The sequence below is a fragment of the Protopterus annectens genome, chromosome 9.part0 (assembly GCF_019279795.1).
Source record: "Protopterus annectens isolate FY-2018-M chromosome 9.part0, PAN1.0, whole genome shotgun sequence".
NCBI classification, from domain to species: domain Eukaryota; kingdom Metazoa; phylum Chordata; order Ceratodontiformes; family Protopteridae; genus Protopterus; species Protopterus annectens.
This window is the reverse complement of record NC_056743.1, coordinates 444,275,413-444,289,721: the sequence shown is the minus strand read 5'-3', so window position 1 is coordinate 444,289,721 and position 14,309 is coordinate 444,275,413. Positions and strand designations below refer to the sequence as shown.

General features: G+C 39.5%; 1 protein-coding gene across 2 annotated transcripts in view; it reads right to left on the bottom strand.

The window, feature by feature from the left end:
• IKBKB (inhibitor of nuclear factor kappa B kinase subunit beta) overlaps positions 1–14,309 on the bottom strand; it is a 1,482,168-nt gene that overhangs the window by 590,859 nt on the left and 877,000 nt on the right. The gene's annotated exons all lie outside the window — the stretch shown is intronic.

Genomic DNA, 14,309 nt, shown 5'->3' with positions numbered 1-14,309 from the left:
CCTGCACTCGCAAAATTGCTTCTGCATCGGACCATGCGGCAAAAAGACTGAGGTCATGCGCATTAGTACCCTGACGTACTGACGCCAGTCTAAGGCGCCATGACCTATACTCTGGTATTCGGGCCGACTGGGACGCGGACTATACCCAATAGTCAGGACTGCAGCAATGGAAGACGAAGAACATCAACTGTATAAAGAAAAACCTGCCAAACATTAGTGGGTGGGTGTAACAAAAGCTGGAAACAGACATTTAAAAAAGCTGTCACATATAATACATCTGTATAATAACTTCTTATCGTAATGGTTACAGCATCCGCATTATTTTGGAATGAGAATGGTCACATGGGTACAGACAAAAAGGTGGGAGTACAGAATTATATTAAGACATGCAGAGTGCAAATAGCAATGTCACAGGAAACGCACTTGGAAAGAAGTGAGCATGTGAATTTGATAAAGAAAGGATTTCAAGATGGATATTCAGTATAATATCAGGGACAAAGAAAAAGGGGAATACTTAAATTGCTAGAGGAACTTCAATAGTGATAGAAGAGGGAAGAGAAAGATAATAATGGTAGAGTTGTGGAACTAAGGGGCTACTGAAAAGAAAGGATGATTTTTTTATCAAATGTTTTATTGAATTTTCTTAGCAAAGAAATAGAAAAAATATATTTACAGTAAGTACAAAGGCCTGAAGTAGAACTGCAGACCACAAGTAAGAATAAACAAGTTTAATTAGTGAGAATCTCTATTCAAAAAAGTTATAGTCCATTTGAAGAGTCTCAACAAGTGATAAAACGTTTATTCAAGGGTTGCCAACACATGTCTTTGGATAGATTCTGAGTTCTTTAGTCTTAGTTTCCTTGATTGCCAGTTCTTTCACTGAAGACAATCAATCTTCAACAGTTGGAAAGCAATTAGTTTTCCATCTTCTGGTAATGCATTTTCTGGTGACAGCAAGTATTGACCACAATAAATATGAGTTGTTCTTATTCAGAGAGTAACCTTCATTTACACTGAAAAAAAATTATTTGGACAGTGAAAAAGTATCAGTGAATGTGTCTTTGAAAAAATCTTCTACACTTATTCCAGTAAACTTTTAACTTAGGACAATCATAAAAGATGTGTGTCCAATCGGCTTTAGTATGTTCTGTGCATCTCCAGCAGGATGCATTAGAATTATTACTACATTTAACTATTTAATTTGGTTTCAGAAATGCCATATAAAGACAATTCCAGGTAAAATACTCCAGTATTGGGACCACAAAGTATGTTTGATGGATGACAGAATGTTTTGTTTTTCAACTTGTCTGAAGTTAGGATAACCTTTAAATATAAAATTATAGTATTTCTGATTTGTGCTGGTCTTATAAACAATTAACATATTATATAATTTTGAAATAATATTGTCTGTGGTGAAATTATTATACAAAATTTTACAGAAAGTTATCACCATTGGCCTTTTCTGTTGAGATGAATTCTTAAGCATTCTACATAAATTTTAAGAGTAAGTTAAGATACTTATATAATTATATTAATGATATAATTAACCAGTTCTGAGGAAGCAAATCATGCTCTTTTGTAAGAATTTGAGAATCTAAAACTTTAACGTCATTTATGCACTGACATTTATGCACTGATGCCATCATATAAAATTCTTGACTTCCCTGTGATCTAGAATATTAAGATTTATTTTTTTTTAAACAAGAAACATCTATACTGAATTATCAGTCATGACATAGACAATCATACATTTTTATAAATGAAAACAAACCGTACTGACACATTTTCAGATGCAAACATTATACATTATCTATAATCTTCTATATGGTCATTGTCAGTTTGTCAGGAAAATGTCTTGTGATTTTAAAGGGGGTTAATAGATCAAACCATGTCCTGATATCTGCATTAGAGTTAAACTTTCAAAATAAAATACGAAAATTATTTAGTGAATTTAATTTGGTGGGGTTAGCAATATTATATTGAATAATATGACACAAGAAGTACCATGACTTATTAGAATGATTATTTAGTAGAAGTTTGGCTAAAGTGGAATTTTCATTAATTAATAAGGTAAAATGAAGTAGTTTCCAGTTGGAGTGATAACTTGGATCATTCCAGTTTAGAATGACTTTAAACATGGATGCATTAATGTATGTTTTGATGTCAGGGAACTTAATTCCTTCTTGATCCCAAGGCCTAATGTGGTGAAGAAAGGCTATTCTGTTTCTTTTGGGGGAACCAAAGGAATTTCATTAGTAATTTATTTATATATTTGATACATTGATTTTTATAGGAAAAGTTAAGGACTACTGCTATATACAGTATTTTTGGTAAAAGTGTCATTTTTACTAATTGTAACCTGTCTTCAAAAGTAATGAAGATATTATTCCAATTAGTTACGTATTTAATATTAAGTTTATGATATTTTTATAATTATATTCAATTGCATTCTCTACGGAAGTAGTAAGGATGATTATGTTGGCATGTATATATATTCCACCTAAAACTGCTACTATGGATCTTAGGAAAATTTTGGGAGAAATATCAGCTTTCAGCAGGGAATATTACTTATAGGTGAGGCCATGAACTTTATTTGCAACAGTGAGGAACCTAGAATGGAAAACATAACAAAAGCTAGACTAGCACTTACCTACGAGCCTAAGAGGGAAGATTTCTGAAACAACTTTCTCTCTCTCCCAGTCCAGTCACCATCCGGTGATGTGAACTCACTACCGGCAATATATACTGTATTTTTTAAGCAGAAGCAAGTGGTCTGTATCACAGTTTTTAAACCATTATTCGGTTCACCTTAGCAACTGTACCTGTATTAATTACACGCCTGCTCTCCAGTAGACCATATGGGCTTCATTTCCTGCAACAACATATTAGCGGTGCATCTACTGCCCTGCCTACAACCACAAGCTTCAACTAATGTAGTTTGCTACTAGCATAAAATGTATAGAGTTTTTTAATTATGATTCCAATATTATCTGCACATCACCAAGGTGTACTCTTTTCTTCCTCTCTCCATTCCCCTGTACCCCCTTATCTATAATATTTTCTCTTCTTTTGCCATTTGAAGTGACTACTTCCACATTTAACTACCTCCTTAACAGTTTGCAAGACTGTGTATTTCACCGTGGTGCTGCGTTATTAGGCATTTTCTTTTTACTTTTACATTTTTCCCTCTCCCATGATGCATTGTGAATACTAAAACCACTGTTAGGTGTTCCACGCCATCTTTCTCTCTCTCACAGTCCAGTCAGCATCTGGTGATGTACACTGGCTAATGGCACAATATACTGTATTTTTAAGCAAAAAACAAGCTGTCTGTATCATAGTAAGTGAAACATTATTGCATACTCTTGTTTGTTATTCAAACAAACTTGTACAATCTCATTCCAACAAGCAACCAAGTAATTCATTTTTTTAGTGGTTGGAGCTTGCAAAGCGATCATAATATATAAGATACGAGTCTCAGGTCTACAGGTTTCACTTTTTGATGAAATTAAGAAACTTAAATACCACATTACAGTCACATAATTCAGCCGTCTTATCAGGATCATATTTTGTAACAGACTGCTTTATTTTTGATTTTACAGCTGTATACAGTAACCAAATCATACATAGGATAAATGCAGCAGCGCCTAACAGTATGACAGTGTTAGCCTAATATGTTTTATGCCTTATTGCTTATTATGTGATATCTGAGATCTCATTTTTTAAAAGTGATCTATTTTTAGCTGTCTGCTTCTAATACTGCATTATTGATGGTGTTTATTACATAGTACTGCTGAGTTTGCTTCACTTAACCCTATATCACAGGCCCTCTATCCTCACCCTACTTCTGCTGTTTGCTTAACTGTACTTGACCATTTAGCTGTCCCTCCTACTACAGAACTTTCTGACAATAATGTTGTCTTTCTTGCTTTTAACTTATCTCTCTTCCACTTCTATATATTTACAGCTTTTTAAGCCATTATCCATTTCGTCTTAACTGTACCTGCATTAATTACACTTCTGCTCTCCAGTAGACCATACAGGCTTCATTTCCTGCAGCAGCATATTAGTGGCACATCTACCGCCCTGCCTTCAACCACAAGCTTCATCTAATGTATGTTGCTACTAGCATAAACTGTAGACAGTTTTTTTTAATTACAATCCCAATATTAGCTCCACATCACCGAAGCACACTCTTTTCTGTCTCTATTACCTCGTACCCCCATCTATAATATCTTCTCCCCTTCTGTCATTTAAAGTGACTACTTCTGCATTTAGCTACCTCTAACAGCTTGCAAGCTTGTTTTTCAAATTTAAACAGCAATTACTCTACAGTTCCTTCACGCATAGCTATGGCTTTCTTATAAATAACTATTTTCAAAAGTAAGTAAAACAAATAAAACAAAAACATAATAAAGGCCTACTGATAACTTTTTCAGTCTCTCAAAGAGTGCTTCCCTCTCTGCTTGGGCTCACCCCGCTCCCTTAACCTACCCCAATTCCCACCCACCCCAATTCCATTATACTTATACATAACCCCAACTACACTGCCAAATAAATTATGCAGTCTCAGACTACCTCACCTATTATCCAGAGTCATTTGTCCTCTCTTTAAACACAAAGCAATACCTCAAATCACAAACTCTGTCAAGTTTTTTCCCTCCACCAAAACGTCTCAATTCAATCACTATGATGCTTAGCCACACCATCCTGCTTAGCATACTCATAATTATACGCCAAGCACATAAAGACCAAGACCAATTTGTAATGAGTGATAAAGGTCTGAGGAGTAACCTCGGTGGCTGCTGCGCAAATATCATCCATAGAAGCTCTGGAATTGAAAGCTATCGAAGTAGCCACTGATCAAGTCGAATGTGTTTTGATTTTAGTGGTTAAGTGTATATTGTCCTGTTGATAAATAAAGGAAATGCAGTTTCTCAGCCATTTTGCCAATGTGACTTTGGAAATGCATTTTCCCAACCTGAGTCTTGAAAAGGACAGGAATAATTGATCAGATTTTTGGAATGATTTAGTTCTGTCTAGATCGAAACATAATTGTCTATGTACATCTGGTAAGTGTAAACAATATTCTCCTTTATTAGAAAATTTTGGGGAAGAAAATTAGTAGATCAATGGACTGGTTAATATGCAAGTCTGAGACAACTTTGAGTAGAAAGGAAGGGTAAGTCCGAAGTGATAATCTCTCTTTGTGAAAAATTATGTATGGATGTTCTGCAGACAAAGCCTGTAATCCCGAAATTCTACTTGCTGAGGTGATGGCTACCAAGAATAAGGTCTTCCAAGACAAAAATGTCATATTGCAAGTGGCCAAGGATTCAAAGGGGTTAACAGCTCAAAGATTGTAGTACTAGAGTCAAATTCCAAGGTTCAATGGGTTCTTTGAAGGGTGGTTTAATATGCAGGACTCCCTTCAAAAAAGTTTTACAGAGACGGTGAGACATGAGGGAGGAATCCTGGGAACCATTATGGAAATTGGAGATAGCTGCTAAATGGACCTGAGTTGTATAAGCTCATGCTCTTGAATGTAGTAGTGCTGATAGGTACTCCACAACATGGAATCAAATGGAGCAGAGAAAGGATCCAGTTTTTTTCCCTTGTGACCAGAAAACAAATCTATTCCATTTACTAGCATACATTTTTCTTGTGGATGGTTTATGCAAAGCCAGAAACATTTTATGAACAGGGAAGATAAATTGTTATGCCTGGCAATTACTGGAAGTGGAGGCACCAAGCTGTCAGCTTGAGGCTCGATAGGTTTGGATGGCTCAACCCCTGGGGATGCAATAGCAACCTGGGAGTTGGATCCAGAGTCCACAGTGGGTGAACCAGGTGAGGCCAAAGGTAAGGAAACCAGACTTGTCGGGGCCAATACGGTACAATGAGGAACACTTTGCTGCTTAACCAAAGTGCTTTCTTTAAAAATTGTGCGATCAATGGGAATGGAGGGAAGGCATAAAGCAGTCCTGGGGGCCAATCATGTACTAGAGCATCCCTCAGGGACTGCCCCTGAGGAGGAATTAGGGCAAAGTAGCTGCTGCATTTGTGGTTGAAGAGGGAGATGAACAGGTCGCAGTAAGGCTGGCCCCAGCAGTGGAAAATCTCCATCACTACTTCTGGACTGAGGGACCAGTCATGAGGCAGGAGAATGCATCTGGCTCAGTTTGTCCACATTCATGCTGGAATTCCCGGGAATGTGCACTGCTATCAGAAAGCGGTTGGTAGCTATCGCCCATTGCCAAACTCTCATGGCTTCCTGACACAAGGGGTAGGATCTGATTCCCCCTTATTTGTTGATGTACCAGACAACCGACATGTTGTTCAACTGGATAGCAATTGTCCTGGACAGAAAGACAGATTGAAAGGCTTGCAATGCTAGCAGCACTGCCCTCAGTTCTAGGACATTGATATGAAAATTGGCCTCTACAGGAGACCAAATGCTTTGGACTGTCTGTCCCTGAAAATGCTCTCCCCACCCTATCAGGGATGCATCCATGGTCACTATGGTCTTGGGTTGAGGGGATGAGAAGGGACGACGTCATAGTTCCATTTCTGGCTTCATCCACCAATTTAAGTCTTGTTTGCAATGGTTTGTAATTCAGATCAGATAGGACATGGGATCTGTCAACAAGGACCACTGTGATGATAGAAGCCACTGCAGTAATCTCATGTGGAGTCTTGCCAGAGGGGCTACAGTAATGGTTGCTGCCATAGACTCCAATAGTTGCAGGAAGGAACGAGCTGGATCCTTATCCTGAGAGAGTATCACTCAGAGTTGGAATCTCAGTCTTTGAAGCCTGTGAAGAGGGAGAGAGACCAGGCAAGACCTTGCGTCGAGTGTTGCTCCAATGAATTCTAGACACTGAGTGGGTTATAATTTTGATTTGTCCCTGTTTGTTGAGATCCCTAGGAGTCGTGCAAGTCACAAGGTGTACTCTAAGGCCTGAAGCAGTATATGCTTGGTGACAGCAGTAAGGAGCCAATCATCTAGATATGGAAACACTCAGAATCCTTGCAGTCTCAAGTGAGCTGTTACTACTGCCATGCATTTGAACACTCTGAGGGCTGTGGAGAGACCAGGGGGCAGCACTTGAAATTGGTAATGATTGGCTCCCACCCAGAAGCAGAGATATCTTCTGGAGTGTTTGGCCATTTTTACATGGTAGTACGCATCCTGAAGATCTATTGAGCAAATCCAGTCATCTTTTCCCAGAAATGGAAGGACAGACTGAACCATAACTATCCGGAAATTGGTCTGTTTGACGAAGTTGTTTAGGAAGCTGAGGTCTAAGATCAGCCTCCGGTCCCCTGTCTTTTTTGGCACTAAAAAGAATCTGGAGTAAAATCAGGATTTTATTTGGTCTGGTTGGACTGTCTGGCTGACTTTTTTTCGAGCAGCTTTAAAACTTCTTGAGCTGCTGCATCCCTCTGACTGGCTGGAACGTCAGGGATTTTCCTTTGTGGCCTTGGGTAGAGATTGAAGGGTATATGGTAACCTCTGGACATTATCTTCTGCACCCAGGAATCTGTTATAGAATGCCAGGCTAAATAGTGTAGAGAGAATCTTCCCCACACTGCTTGCAGAGGAAAGCAATCGGGCCGCTCTTCAAGAGCACTGGTAAGGCTGCCCCAAGAAGGAATCTCTGGATCTCTGGAGCCCTGGTTATGCGGGCTCCCTCTGCCTCTGGGAGGGCATCTTCCTAATGAATTCCCTCCTTTGCCCCTGGAGGAAAACTTGCCACATGAGACTTCTTGAACCACATCTTTCTGCTCCTCTGATTCCTAGAGTAGGATCACTGGGGGGGGGTTCGAGAAACATATGCCCATGGCAGAAAGGGTCTTGCCATCCTTCTCACACCTGGCTAGCATGTCCTTAACTTCTGGCCTGAAAAGAGAGGAAACATCAACAGGGGTGTTGATGAAGGAAGACTTGAAAGGGTCCACAAAATTGAATAAGCGCACCCAGGCATGCCGTTTCATAATGCCAGCACCCGCTGCTCTGGCCGCCCCTTCGGTTGTGTGTGCAATCAACAGCATGGACGAGTTAGAAATGGACTCCAGGGTAGTGACCTGTGAAGCAACTTCGTCACGCACCTCATCAGACACTGCTCCTGCTAGCAATCCTGAAATTTCTGGGATGAGGTCTCTCTGGAGGAGGGTAAAGTGTGCCAAATAGTTCAATGACCGTATGGCAAAGGTCATTGAAGCATAAACCTGCTTCTGTAGCCTATCCATCATCTGAGACTCCCTGTTTGGAGGATGGACATCAGAACTCCCCTCTCTGAGTTCCTTCCTCATTGCTGCCGCCACAACCATAGCATCCACTGCCAAGTTTTTGGACCAATGGGAATGATCCTCTAGCGGTGACAAAATTTTGTCCAGTCTCCGGGGATTTGGCTCAACAGTGTCAGGGGCCTTCCAGTTGCATTGCACAATGAGCTTAACCAGCACAGTGAGCTTAACCAGCACATCTGCAGGCGGGGTCACCCAGGAAGTAGAGGGTTGAGCATGTAATGCCTGCAAGAATAGAGATTCCTCAGAGGAAGGCTTTGCTGGGCTTAAAATTAACCCTCTGTTTCAAGATCTCCAATTTGCCTACAAAGGAGACATCTTCAGGGGTGACCGTTGAGACCCTTCCCTCATCATAAGGGACTCCTCAGGGGAGTCAATGTGCTTCCTTCTTGCACAGTCGCTTATGGGGGGTCTCCTCAAGGGGGGGGTGTCTGAAGAGGACTCCGTAGAGAAGGTGCCCTGCAATAGGGTATCTTCCTGCTCCCATGCTCGATGTCCCAGAATAGTGGACTGAGTCAGCTGTGGATCAGACATATAGATATGACGTGCCAGCACCGAAGGAGCCAGCTGTGAGCCCACTGAGGCTACTGCCTTCTCCATAACCTGAAAGCCTGGCCCACCTGAAGAGGGATGGGAGCCCAGAACTGAGAAGGGCAACTTGGAACCGGGGTCACACCCCACTCTGACAAGCCCGCCTCCAGGACAGGGGCCACAAGAGGACTTGAGAGTCATCAGAGTAACTGGAATCATAGTCGGCAGTGAAGAAAACCTTGGTGCCATACTAGGGGTCACGGTGCCAACAAGACCAGTCACGATGTTGAGGATGGATCGGCTCCAACTGAGTCGAGGTCCACAGGGTTGGATCCGGAAACATAGTAAGGTCTACCAGTAGAACCAAGGAAGCTGACACCGGGATGGGTGTTGGTATAGGGGGCTCCAATACCTGCACAAAGTTTGAAGGAGGAACATAGGTAGGAGTCTGTGGAGAAAAACCCTTGGCTCCGGGTGGGAGGGAGGTCCTACATGTGGTTGGAATGCCTCTGGCCACTAAGATCTGATCCACAAGTCTCACTACACCGAGCTCCGAAAGGCTCCTGGTGGAACTGGTTGACATCCCCGATGGAGATTTGGGTCGTTCTACGAATGGACTGAGTTGTTGTCCAACAAAGGGCTTGATCAACGGGGAGTATTGGGTCCTGGCCAGTGTCTCAACTTTTGTCATCGTGGTCATGGGACTAGAAGTTGAGGGGAGGGAAGTGACCAGCTTGATGGGGGAGACTATTGTTGGTGCCATTTGTGGCACCGAAGGAGGTGTTGGTATCATAGTGATTACAGATATGGTCAGTTCTCTAGACAAAGATGGCACAGAGAATGGAGTTTTGGACTCCAGTGCCATAGTAGCAGTCAAATTCATTTTCCCAGATTTTTGTTTCTGTTCCATATGAACCTGGACCTTAGTTGTTTTTGCTTCATGGTACTGAGGACAGGAAAGCAGAGAACAGCTCCTCTTCTTAGACTCTTTTGGAGGGGTTGAAACCTCTGCCTCAGACAAAGCCTCTGAGAAAGGAGTTTTCAGCAGACCTTTTAGAATTAATTTGTTCTTTCATTCCCGGTACTAAATCCCTAACATATCCCACAAGGAGGTTGAACCTTCAAATATAAAACTTCAAGGCAATACACACATGACAAGTGACTCTCCAAATTTGACATTTTCCTGGAACATTTAGCACACTGCTAACCCTAACGTTGTAGTGCCCTTTTTATCAGACATCATAAAAAGCAACTAACAAACTTGAGAAATTCAACAAATTAAACAGCAACAACTAGCAGTCGAAAGAGTAAATAACACTCAACAACTCAACAGTAACAAACAGGTGAGGAGTAGATATATATATATATATATATATATATATATATATATATATATATATATATAGTCTATATTATAAACACAAAAGTTGTAAACAGCGAAAATGAAAATGCCGTAGTATTTCGTCAACCAAAAGCGCTATGCAGGTAAGCTCAATCTAACTAAATAAACTTAAATTAACACACTTTTCCAGGGGGACAAGCCCCCCTGCACTCCCCACACCTCCTACTTAAATATACCAGCTGCGAGACCATACTACATTGAGGAAAAGGATATATTTCCTCATCCCTATGATCACTCTGTTGGCCAAGCAAATACGTTCAGCGTTTTCATTTTCGCCAATTACATATTTTGCTCTTTTTGTACATCAACCTTTATGTGTCGATGCAGATGTATTCACTATTTTGAGTTTTCATGTTTATAATATAGACCCTATATATATATATATATATATATATATATATATATATATATATATATATATATATCTATATATATCTATATATATATATATATATATATATATATATATTTTTTTTTTTTTTAAATACAAACAATTGTAAGAAGATATACCCAAAGGGTATGAAGGAAGGGGGGGGATACCAGCAATGGTAGAGAGAATACCAAAGGGTATAAGAGAGGGGCATGTACCAACGATGGTACACAGAAATACCAGCAGTAAAAGAGGGGAAAGAATTCACTCAAACAAGGAAAGGAAGACTAACTAAAGGCGATAAAAACTCTAAGCTGAAAGGGATAAGAATTTAGCATTAAAGTAAAATTTTTTTCAAATAAATTGAAAACAGCCTGAGAGTTGAACTGATGCATCGAAGTCTACATGGCAAATGAGATCTGGGGAAACAGGGAGGCATTAGGGGTAATCTTAGCCCAAACGTTTTTGGCTGGTGCAAGCTTGGATATTGTCTGAGTCTGTTCCGAGGACAGAACCAAAACCCATCCTTCATGAATGAATGAAGATTAACAACATCAGATCTATTACTTAAAGGCATCCACCAACTTCAGCAAAAAGCACTACTACTAAAGCTGAGTGGTGACATACATCCCAACCCAGGCCCCCAAGCTCCAATACAATCACCCCCTCAACAGTCAACCACCTCATACAAAACAAACCATATTTGACCAACTACATGACCAACCTTCTACTCTTAAATATGAACCTTAGGAGCTTATCAAATAAGATTCATGAATATCACACAACTCTCACCTTATACTCTTCTGCCATTGTCACACTAAATGAAACCTGACTGAAGCCCCATATAAATGACAGCTAAATCCTTTCATAAGACTACAACTTACTCAGAAGCAACAGATTACATAAGCAAAGAGGAGGAATAACCATAATGTATAAAAACTCATTAAATACAGTACACCTCAACCATGCCCCACCAGACCTCTCTGACTTTGAATTACTAATTTCTTGCTTAGAACTCAAACCCAGTAAACACTTAATTATTGCTGTCTACATTCCATTAGGTAATAACCAGTCCAAAATTGAAAACCTCCTTAGTTGGGTAGCTACTACATTTAACCATGAGGCCATTATTATGGGAGATTTTAACTTGGACTGGAATACCTGCTCTTTCCAAAATCCATCAAACTTTATCAACTTGTATGGGTTCGCCCAGTTGATTGCTTCCCCAACTACAGTAAAAAAATAAATAATAAACAATCTATCCTCGACTGGGCCTTGACTAATAAGCCCAACCTTTACCAACATGAAGGCTGCCTTCCAGTCTGAGTGAAAACATACCCACCTACCTGGTTTGACACCAATCTAGCACTCCAAAAAACATAACTTAAAAACACATATGGAAGAAAATAAACTTCCATCCCAAACTATTTAAATCACTACTACAGCAATATAACATAACTGGTCACCTTTAAAACAACTGCCACTAGACCCAGCAGTACAACTATTCAACCAAGCCTTCCTTGAAATTCTAAATAAGCCTACCCCTAAGAAAACATGAGTTAAAACAAAACAAATCTCATGGCTTTCCCAGGAGACCAAGCAACTTCTAAAAAAAGAGAGAGAAGGCCTGCTCCCAATATCAGAAGGAAAAATCAAAACCCTCCCTGCTTACCTACTGACAACTAAGAAACCAGGTAAAGAAAAATTAAAAATGACAAAAAAATTCCTATAGCTCACTATAACAAATACACCAAAACAGTCCTCCGAAATTTTGGGGAAATATAAAGCAACTCCTAAACCCAGGTCAAACTACTACCCCCATCTCCCACCATCTCTAACTCGTTGGACAATACTATATTCCAATTTAATTCCCATTTCATAATCTCAGTACTATCTCTAGTAAATCAAGACAACACACCCCTTAAAAGACTTCCAAGATGCCTGCATATTCAGTATCAGCTTACTTCTAGCTCTCCCTGTGAGAAAACAGAAACTCAGCAGAGAAGTCTTGTGTTTATGGGTAACTTTCAGAAACTGGCTAGTAAGTGCACTGCCTCGATGCCAGGAATAAAGAAATACAGAAGGCAAGGAAAAAATCGGCTACACAAAGTGAGGAAAAAACAATGACTGGGGAAATTTCTGCAGCTGTTCAGCAAAAAAATGTGCAACCATCAGACATGATTTCCATAACCTACAGGAAGATACAAGACAACTGCATACAGACTGGATAAAATAAAACACTGATGGAGTATATCAACACAAACAACAAAAGGTTCGATAAAATAGAAGCAACTTTGAACAGATATTCAGATGAGATGATAAAGCTGCAAAAAATCAGACGTCAAAATGAAGAAAAGGCTGGTTGAATATGAGACTGCTCAGGAAGAGATGTTTCAAAACTAACAGAATAAGAGGACAGAGCAAGCAGGGAAAACCTGGTATTTTCAGCTATACCAGATAAGCTGGAAGGAACAGACTGCATTAATTTTATGAAAGCACAAATAAGCAACTGGACTGGTATTTCACATCAGGGATGTTTAGTTGAAAGGATGCATCATGTGTATGCTCCAAACCTGGCTATTAGAAAGCAAACTAAACCTTTAATAGTAAAGATGCAATCCTACCAGCAGAAGGAGTTGATTCTGACAAAACTGTGGTAGAAAGACAAAGTACTAAAAGTGGGAGACAGAAGAGTGCTTGTGGAGAATGATTACTCATTTTACACCAGGCAGAAGAGGAGCAAAATTATTCCACTACTCAGGGAATGTTTAGATGCAGGTGTGACATTCAAACTGCTGTACTCAGCTGTCTTCTTCCCTGGTGGGACAAAATCAGTTTTTGATGAAGTACATGCTAAGGAGGAAATACAAAAGTTTGTCCAACAAAAAGTAAGCTGTGAAACAGGAGATTCTGCTTCTTGTTCCTCTGGTAATAAGGACCACAGAGGGACTGTGTCTGTGAAAACCTTTAAAAATTTTTCAATGGAAAATGTTGGAGAGAAGGAATGGGGCATGAGAGTAGACTAGAAGAATCATAAGTATGTTGGAAATTAATCAGATACAGGATTTCTGAGATGAAAACTAATAAAACAGTAACTTAATATGATTACAATGCAATAATTATATTTGTGAAAAGTGACAGAACAAGAAACTTTGGAAATATTGAACTTTTTCAGAATTTGTTAGACTTGTGGGGGACTCTAAAGCATATGCCCAACATCATGTCATTAATGTTTGTTAAAGTGTTTTGGGGGAGGGGAAGAGGAGGGAGAACGTTAATTGTAAGTAAAGATTTTTACTTAAATAGTACCAATTTTTGTGACGTGGTTTTATTTACATCCTTTAAAGTATTTTTTCAGTTAGTTGCAAGTGTAATGGGGATTGTAAACAAGTGCTGCTGTTCTTTTTCCCTTCTTCTCTCTTTCTTCTTGTTCAGTTTTAAGAAATGTAGGCACTGTAATGTAAAAAAAAAAGCCTGTTTAAAAACCATGATAGAAAAATTAATATGCTTTTTCTCATTCTTGCATGAAGGAATGACTGTATTAAAGACTTTACATTGATTTAGTAACAAATTGTAATAGAGAGCAAGTAAATGAAAAAGAACATTGAATATCATAAGGCTTTTCTCTAGCAAGTACATGTATGCTTTATAACAATTCTGCAGGTGGTCTTCATGTTTCCATGGAAACAATCTCAT